At 33.2% G+C, this 10177-nt stretch overlaps 2 long non-coding RNA genes across 3 annotated transcripts; both read right to left on the bottom strand.

Moving 5' to 3' along the window:
• Positions 1-707: 707 nt before the first annotated feature.
• Positions 708-8202, bottom strand: LOC127737875 (uncharacterized). 2 transcript variants are annotated; one of them, XR_007999839.1, is made up of 3 exons: positions 6831-8202; positions 1418-1957; positions 708-877 (listed from the first exon to the last, which is right to left on the bottom strand). It is a non-coding gene; the product is annotated as an uncharacterized LOC127737875 (long non-coding RNA). The 2 variants fall into 2 exon arrangements; XR_007999838.1 differs by lacking the exon at positions 1418-1957.
• On the bottom strand, positions 3941-5283 carry LOC127737876 (uncharacterized). The gene is made up of 2 exons (XR_007999840.1): positions 5208-5283; positions 3941-4127 (listed from the first exon to the last, which is right to left on the bottom strand). It is a non-coding gene; the product is annotated as an uncharacterized LOC127737876 (long non-coding RNA).
• Positions 8203-10177: the final 1975 nt, after the last annotated feature.

Raw genomic sequence — 10177 nt, 5'->3', positions numbered from 1 at the left:
AAATACAGCACAAACAACATTTTCCAAAAGACCAAAAAAACTGAAAAAGTATATTTTAACAAAACGCATTTGACTAACAGGTCGAACAACAAATGTTCTTAAACCCTGTTGACTGCCATTGGCGATTGCCAAATAAACGGATCACCGATGTAATAAATGGATCTTAATTATAAATTTGATACTAAACAGAAAACAATAAACTTGCGGAAAGGATGGTATACCGCAAACAAAAGGTGCAAAGGTTTTTGTACACCATATCCGGATTTCGACAATTAATGTCTCTTCAGTGATGTTAGGAATCGAAACGGTATTTGGAAAGCCATACAATTTACCTCAATTTAGGATAGACTCTTGAATTTTGAGGAGTCAAAATAGGATGAACGGATCATATAAACCCGAAGGCAAATATAATACAAGCCCAAACGAAAAAATATAAACAAGTCTAAATTGAAAACAACGTTCAAACCTATGATTGCTTTGGATAAAAACCGCAATTTTTATACGTGTGCATGCAAAACAAATTTCTTGTTAGAGGCGTCTAAATACAGCACAAACAACATTTTCCAAAAGACCAAAAAGGTGAAAAAGTATATTTAAACAAAACGCATTTGACTAACAGTTCGAACAACTGATGTTCTTAAACCCTGCTGACAGCCATTGACAATTGCCAAATAAACGGATCACAAGATGTAACAAAATGGATCTTAATTTAATTTATTAATTTAATACCAAATAGAAAACAATAAACTTGCGGAAAAGATGGTATACCGCAAACATGAGGTGCAAAAATTTGTACACCATATCCGGATTTCGACAATTAATGTCTCTTCAGTGATGTTAGGAATCGAAACGGTATTTGGAAGGCCATATAATTTACCTCAATTTAAGATAGACTCTTGAATTTTAAAGAGTCGAAATAGGATGAACAGATCATATAAACCCGAAGGCAAATATAATACAAGCCCAAACGAAAAAATATAAACAAGTCTAAATTGAAAACCACGTTCAAACCTATGATTGCGTTGGATAAAAATCGCAATTTTTATACGTGTGCATGCAAAACAAATTTCTTGTTAGAGGGGTCTAAATACAGCACAAACAACATTTTCCAAAAGACCAAAAAAAGTGAAAAGGTATATTTTAACAAAACGCATTTGACTAACAGGTCGAACAACAAATGTTCTTAAACCCTGTTGACTGCCATTGGCGATTGCCAAATAAACGGATCACCGATGTAATAAATGGATCTTAATTATAAATTTAATACTAAACAGAAAACAATAAACTTGCGGAAAGGATGGTATACCGCAAACAAAAGGTGCAAAGGTTTTTGCACACCATATCTGGATTTCGACAATTAATGTCTCTTCAGTGATGTTAGGAATCGAAACGGTATTTGGAAAGCCATACAATTTACCTCAATTTAGGATAGACTCTTGAATTTTGAGGAGTCAAAATAGGATGAACGGATCATATAAACCCGAAGGCAAATATAATACAAGCCCAAACGAAAGAATATAAACAAGTCTAAATTGAAAACAACGTTCAAACCTATGATTGCGTTGGATAAAAATCGCAATTTTTATACGTGTGCATGCAAAACAAATTTCTTGGTAGAGGGGTCTAAATACAGCACAAACAACATTTTCCAAAAGACCAAAAAAAGTGAAAAAGTATATTTTAACAAAACGCATTTGACTAACAGGTCGAACAACAAATGTTCTTAAACCCTGTTGACTGCCATTGGCGATTGCCAAATAAACGGATCACCGATGTAATAAATGGATCTTAATTATAAATTTGATACTAAACAGAAAACAATAAACTTGCGGAAAGGATGGTATACCGCAAACAAAAGGTGCAAAGGTTTTTGTACACCATATCCGGATTTCGACAATTAATGTCTCTTCAGTGATGTTAGGAATCGAAACGGTATTTGGAAAGCCATACAATTTACCTCAATTTAGGATAGACTCTTGAATTTTGAGGAGTCAAAATAGGATGAACGGATCATATAAACCCGAAGGCAAATATAATACAAGCCCAAACGAAAAAATATAAACAAGTCTAAATTGAAAACAACGTTCAAACCTATGATTGCTTTGGATAAAAACCGCAATTTTTATACGTGTGCATGCAAAACAAATTTCTTGTTAGAGGCGTCTAAATACAGCACAAACAACATTTTCCAAAAGACCAAAAAGGTGAAAAAGTATATTTAAACAAAACGCATTTGACTAACAGTTCGAACAACTGATGTTCTTAAACCCTGCTGACAGCCATTGACAATTGCCAAATAAACGGATCACAAGATGTAACAAAATGGATCTTTATTTAATTTATTAATTCAATACCAAATAGAAAACAATAAACTTGCGGAAAAGATGGTATACCGCAAACATGAGGTGCAAAAATTTGTACACCATATCCGGATTTCGACAATTAATGTCTCTTCAGTGATGTTAGGAATCGAAACGGTATTTGGAAGGCCATATAATTTACCTCAATTTAAGATAGACTCTTGAATTTTGAGGAGTCAAAATAGGATGAACGGATCATATAAACCCGAAGGCAAATATAATACAAGCCCAAACGAAAAAATATAAACAAGTCTAAATTGAAAACAACGTTCAAACCTATGATTGCGTTGGATAAAAACCGCAATTTTTATACGTGTGCATGCAAAACAAATTTCTTGTTAGAGGGGTCTAAATACAGCACAAACAACATTTTCCAAAAGACCAAAAAAACTGAAAAAGTATATTTTAACAAATGCATTTGACTAACAGGTCGATCAACAAATGTTCTTAAACCCTGTTGACTGCCATTGGCGATTGCCAAATAAACGGATCACCGATGTAATAAATGGATCTTAATTATAAATTTAATACTAAACAGAAAACAATAAACTTGCTGAAAGGATGGTATACCGCAAACAAAAGGTGCAAAGGTTTTTGTACACCATATCCGGATTTCGACAATAATGTCTCTTCAGTGATGTTAGGAATCGAAACGGTATTTGGAAAGCCATACAATTTACCTCAATTTAGGATAGACTCTTGAATTTTGAGGAGTCAAAATAGGATGAACGGATCATATAAACCCGAAGGCAAATATAATACAAGCCCAAACGAAAAAATATAAACAAGTCTAAATTGAAAACAACGTTCAAACCTATGATTGCTTTGGATAAAAACCGCAATTTTTATACGTGTGCATGCAAAACAAATTTCTTGTTAGAGGCGTCTAAATACAGCACAAACAACAATTTCCAAAAGACCAAAAAAGTGAAAAAGTATATTCAAACAAAACGCATTTGACTTACAGGTCGAACAACTGATGTTCTTAAACCCTGTTGACTGCCATTGGCGATTGCCAAATAAACGGATCACAAGATGTAACAAAATGGATCTTTATTTAATTTATTTATTTAATACCAAATAGAAAACAATAAACTTGCGGAAAAGATGGTATACCGCAAACATGAGGTGCAAAAATTTGTACACTATATCTGGATTTCGACAATTAATGTCTCTTCAGTGATGTTAGGAATCGAAACGGTATTTGGAAGGCCATATAATTTACTTCAATTTAGGATAGACTCTTGAATTTTAGAGAGTCGAAATAGGATGAACGGATCATATAAACCCGAAGGCAAATATAATACAAGCCCTAGCGAAAAAATTATAAATAAGTCTAAATTGAATACAACGTTCAAACATATGATTGCGTTGGATAAAACCGCAATTTTTACACGTGTGCATGCAAAACAAATTTCTTGGTAGAGGGGTCTAAATCCAGCAAAAACATTTTCCAAAAGACCAAAAAAGTGAAAAAGTATATTCAAACAAAACGCATTTGACTAATAAGTCGAACAACTGATGTTCTTAAACCCTGCTGACTGCCATTGGCGATTGCCAAATAAACGGATCACAAGATGTAACAAAATGGATCTTTATTTAATTTATTAATTTAATACCAAATAGAAAACAATAAACTTGCGGAAAAGATGGTATACCGCAAACATGAGGTGCAAAAATTTGTACACCATATCCGGATTTCGACAATTAATGTCTCTTCAGTGATGTTAGGAATCGAAACGGTATTTGGAAAGCCATACAATTTACCTCAATTTGGGATAGACTCTTGAATTTTGAGGAGTCAAAATAGGATGAACGGATCATATAAACCCGAAGGCAAATATAATACAAGCCCAAACGAAAAAATATAAACAAGTCTAAATTGAAAACAACGTTCAAACCTATGATTGCGTTGGATAAAAACCGCAATTTTTATACGTGTGCATGCAAAACAAATTTCTTGTTAGAGGGGTCTAAATACAGCACAAACAACATTTTCCAAAAGACCAAAAAAAGTGAAAAAGTATATTTTAATAAAACGCATTTGACTAACAGGTCGAACAACAAATGTTCTTAAACCCTGTTGACTGCCATTGGCGATTGCCAAATAAACGGATCACCGATGTAATAAATGGATCTTAATTATAAATTTAATACTAAACAGAAAACAATAAACTTGCGGAAAGGATGGTATACCGCAAACAAAAGGTGCAAAGGTTTTTGTACACTTTATCCGGATTTCGACAATTAATGTCTGTTCAGTGATGTTAGGAATCGAAACGGTATTTGGAAAGCCATACAATTTACCTCAATTTAGGATAGACTCTTGAATTTTGAGGAGCCAAAATAGGATGAACGGATCATATAAACCCGAAGGCAAATATAATACAAGCCCAAACGAAAAAATATAAACAAGTCTAAATTGAAAACAACGTTCAAACCTATATTTGCTTTGGATAAAAACCGCAATTTTTATACGTGTGCATGCAAAACAAATTTCTTGTTAGAGGCGTCTAAATACAGCACAAACAACATTTTCCAAAAGACCAAAAAAGTGAAAAAGTATTTTCAAACAAAACGCATTTGACTAACAGGTCGAACAACTGATGTTCTTAAACCCTGCTGACTGCCATTGGCGATTGCCAAATAAACGGATCACAAGATGTAACAAAATGGATCTTTATTTAATTTATTAATTTAATACCAAATAGAAAACAATAAACTTGCGGAAAAGATGGTATACCGCAAACATGAGGTGCAAACATTTGTACACCATATCCGGATTTCATAATGTCTCTTCAGTGATATTAGGAATCGAAACGGTATTTGGAAGGCCATATAATTTACCTCAATTTAGGATAGACTCTTGAATTTTAGAGAGTCGAAATAGGATGAACGGATCATATAAACCCGAAGGCAAATATAATACAAGCCCTAGCGAAAAAAATATAAATAAGTCTTAATTGAAAACAACGTTCAAACCTATGATTGCGTTGGATAAAAACCGCAATTTTTTTACGTGTGCATGCAAAACAAATTTCTTGGTAGAGGGGTCTAAATACAGCAAAAACATTTTCCAAAAGACCAAAAAAGTGAAAAAGTATATTTAAACAAAACGCATTTGACTAACAGGTCGAACAACTGTTGTTCTTAAACCCTGTTGACTGCCATTGGCGATTGCCAAATAAACGGATCACAAGATGTAATAAATGGATCTTAATTATAAATTTAATACTAAACAGAAAACAATAAACTTGCAGAAAGGATGGTATACCGCAAACAAAAGGTGCAAAGGTTTTTGTACGCCATATCCGGATTTCGACAATTAATGTCTGTTCAGTGATGTTAGGAATCGAAACGGTATTTGGAAAGCCATACAATTTACCTCAATTTAGGATAGACTCTTGAATTTTGAGGAGTCAAAATAGGATGAACGGATCATATAAACCTGAAGGCAAATATAATACAAGCCCAAACGAAAAAATATAAACAAGTCTAAATTGAAAACAACGTTCAAACGTATGATTGCTTTGGATAAAAACCGCAATTGTTATACGTGTGCATGCAAAACAAATTTCTTGTTAGAGGCGTCTAAATACAGCACAAACAACATTTTCCAAAAGACCAAAAAAGTGAAAAAGTATATTCAAACAAAACGCATTTGACTAACAGGTCGAACAACTGATGTTCTTAAACCCTGCTGACTGCCATTGGCGATTGCCAAATAAACGGATCACAAGATGTAACAAAATGGATCTTTATTTAATTGATTAATTTAATACCAAATAGAAAACAATAAACTTGCGGAAAAGATGGTATACCGCAAACAAAAGGTGCAAAGGTTTGTACACCATATCCATGTTTCGACAAATAATGTCTCTTCAGTGATGTTAGGATTCGAAACGGTATTTGGAAAGCCATACAATTTACCTCAATTTAGTATAGACTCTTGAATTTTGAGGAGTCAAAATAGGATGAACGGATCATATAAACCCGAAGGCAAATATAATACAAGCCCAAACAAAAAAATATAAACAAGTCTAAATTGAAAACAACGTTCAAACCTATGATTGCGTTGGATAAAAACCGCAATTTTTATACGTGTGCATGCAAAACAAATTTCTTGTTAGAGGGGTCTAAATACAGCACAAACAACATTTTCCAAAAGACCAAAAAAAGTGAAAAAGTATATTTTAACAAAACGCATTTGACTAACAGGTCGAACAACAAATGTTCTTAAACCCTGTTGACTGCCATTGGCGATTGCCAAATAAACGGATCACCGATGTAATAAATGGATCTTAATTATAAATTTAATACTAAACAGAAAACAATAAACTTGCGGAAAGGATGGTATACCGCAAACAAAAGGTGCAAAGGTTTTTGTACACCATATCTGGATTTCGACAATTAATGTCTCTTCAGTGATGTTAGGAATCGAAACGGTATTTGGAAAGCAATACAATTTACCTCAATTTAGGATAGACTCTTGAATTTTAGAGAGTCGAAATAGGATGAACGGATCATATAAACCCGAAGGCAAATATAATACAAGCCCAAGCGAAAAAAATATAAATAAGTCTAAATTGAAAACAACATTCAAATATATGATTGCGTTGGATAAAAACCTCAATTTTTATACGTGTGCATGCAAAACAAATTTCTTGGTAGGGGGGTCTAAATACAGCACAAACAACATTTTCCAAAAGACCAAAAAGTGAAAAAGTATATTTAATCAAAACGCATTTGACTAACAGGTCGAACAACTGATGTTCTTAAACCCTGCTGACTGCCATTGGCGATTGCCAAATAAACGGATCACAAGATGTAACAAAATGGATCTTTATTTAATTTATTAATTTAATACCAAATAGAAAACAATAAACTTGCGGAAAATATGGTATACCGCAAACATAAGTTGCAAAAATTTGTACACCATATCCGGATTTCGACAATTAATGTCTCTTCAGTAATATTAGGAATTGAAACGGTATTTGGAAGGCCATATAATTTACCTCAATTTAGGATAGACTCTTGAATTTTAAAGAGTCGAAATAAGATGAACGGATCATATAAACCCGAAGGCAAATATAATACAAGCCCAAACGCGAAAAAAAATATAAATAAGTCTAAATTGAAAACAACGTTCAAACCTATGATTGCGTTGGATAAAAACCGCAATTTTTATACGTGTGCATGCAAAACAAATTTCTTGGTAGAGGGGTCTGAATACAGCACAAACAACATTTTCCTAAAGACCAAAAAAGTGAAAAAGTATATTTAAACAAAACGCATTTGACTAACAGGTCGAACAACTGATGTTCTTAAACCCTGCTGACTGTCATTGGCGATTGCCAAATAAACGGATCACAAGATGGAACAAAATGGATCTTTATTTAATTTATTAATTTTATACCAAATAGAAAACAATAAACTTGCGGAAAAGATGGTATACTGCAAACATAAGGTGCAAAACTTTGTACACCATATCCGGATTTCGACAATTAATGTCTCTTCAGTGATGTTAGGAATCGAAACGGTATTTGGAAGGCTATATAATTTACCTCAATTTAGGATAGACTCTTGAATTTTGAAGAGTCGAAATAGGATGAACGGATCATATAAACCCGAAGGCAAATATAATACAAGCCCAAGCGAAAAAATATAAACAAGTCTAAATTGAAAACAACGTTCAAACCTATGATTGCGTTGGATAAAAACCGCAATTTTTATACGTGTGCATGCAAAACAAATTTCTTGGTAGAGGGGTCTAAATACAGCACAAACAAGATTTTCCAAAAGACCAAAAAAGTGAAAAAGTATATTTAAACAAAACGCATTTGACTAAGATGTCGAACAACTGATGTTCTTAAACCCTGCTGACTGCCATTGGCGATTGCCAAATAAACGGATCACAAGATGTAACAAAATGGATCTTTATTCAATTTATTAATTTAATACCAAATAGACAACAATAAACTTGCGGAAAAGATGGTATACCGCAAACAAAAGGTGCAAAGGTTTTTGTACACTATATCCGGATTTCGACAATTAATGTCTCCTCAGTGATGTGAGGAATCGAAACGGTATTTGGAAGGCCATATAATTTACCTCAATTTAGGATAGACTCTTGAATTTTAAAGAGTCGAAATAGGATGAACGGATCATATAAACCCGAAGGCAAATATAATACAAGCCCAAGCGAAAAATGTAAAGAAGTCTAAATTGAAAACAACGTTCAAACCTATGATTGCGTTGGATAAAAACCGCAATTTTTATACGTGTGCATGCTTAAACAAATTTCTTGGTAGAGGGATCTAAATACAGCAAAAACATTTTTCCAAAAGACCAAAAAAGTCAAAAAAGTATATTCAAACAAAACGCATTTGACTAACAGGTCGAACAACTGATGTTCTTAAACCCTGCTGACTGCCATTGGCGATTGCCAAATAAACGGATCACAAGATGGAACAAAATGGATTTTTATTTAATTTTTTAATTTAATACCAAATAGAAAACAATAAACTTGCAGAAAAGATGGTATACCGCAAACATAAGTTGCAAAAATTTGTACACCATATCCGGATTTCGACAATTAATGTCTCATCAGTGATGTTAGGAATCGAAACGGTATTTGGAAGGCCATATAATTTACCTCAATTTAGGATAGACTCTTGAATTTTAAAGAGTCGAAATAGGATGAACGGATCATATAAACCCGAAGGCAAATATAATACAAGCCCAAGCGAAAAAATATAAATAAGTCTAAATTGAAAACAACATTCAAATAGATGATTGCGTTGGATAAAAAGCGTAATTTTTATACGTGTGCATGCAAAACAAATTTCTTGGTAGAGGGGTCTAAATACAGCACAAACAACATTTTCCAAAAGACAAAAAGTGAAAAAGTATATTTAATCAAAACGCATTTGACTAACAGGTCGAACAACTGATGTTCTTAAACCCTGCTGACTGCCATTGGCGATTGCCAAATAAACGGATCACAAGATGTAACAAAATGGATCTTTATTTAATTTATTAATTTAATACCAAATAGAAAACAATAAACTTGCGGAAAATATGGTATACCGCAAACATAAGTTGCAAACATTTGTACACAATATCCGGATTTCGACAATTAATGTCTCTTCAGTAATGTTAGGAATCGAAACGGTATTTGGAAGGCCATATAATTTACCTCAATTTAGGATAGACTCTTGAATTTGAAAGAGTCGAAATAGGATGAACGGATCATATAAACCCGAAGGCAAATATAATACAAGTCAAGCGCGAAAAAAAATATAAATAAGTCTAAATTGAAAACAACGTTCAAACCTATGATTGCGTTGGATAAAAACCGCAATTTTTATACGTGTGCATGCAAAACAAATTTCTTGGTAGAGGGGTATCAATACAGCACAAACAAGATTTTCCAAAAGACCAAAAAGTGAAAAAGTATATTTAAACAAAACGCATTTGACTAACAGGTCGAACAACTGATGTTCTTAAACCCTGCTGACTGCCATTGGCGATTGCCAAATAAACGGATCACAAGATGTAACAAAATGGATCTTTATTTAATTTATTACTTTAATACCAAATAGAAAACAATAAACTTGCGGAAAAGATGGTAAACCGCAAACATGAGGTGCAAAAATTTGTACACCATATCCGGATTTCGACAATTAATGTCTCTTCAGTGATGTTAGGAATCGAAACGGTATTTGGAAGGCCATATAATTTACCTCAACTTAGGAAAGACTCTTAAATTTTAAAGAGTCGAAATAGGATGAACGGATCATATAAACCCGAAGGCA

Source organism: Mytilus californianus, unplaced genomic scaffold, assembly GCF_021869535.1.
Source record: "Mytilus californianus isolate M0D057914Y unplaced genomic scaffold, xbMytCali1.0.p SCAF_4, whole genome shotgun sequence".
Lineage (NCBI taxonomy): Eukaryota > Metazoa > Mollusca > Bivalvia > Mytilida > Mytilidae > Mytilus > Mytilus californianus.
This window is presented reverse-complemented; position numbering and strand designations above follow the sequence as displayed.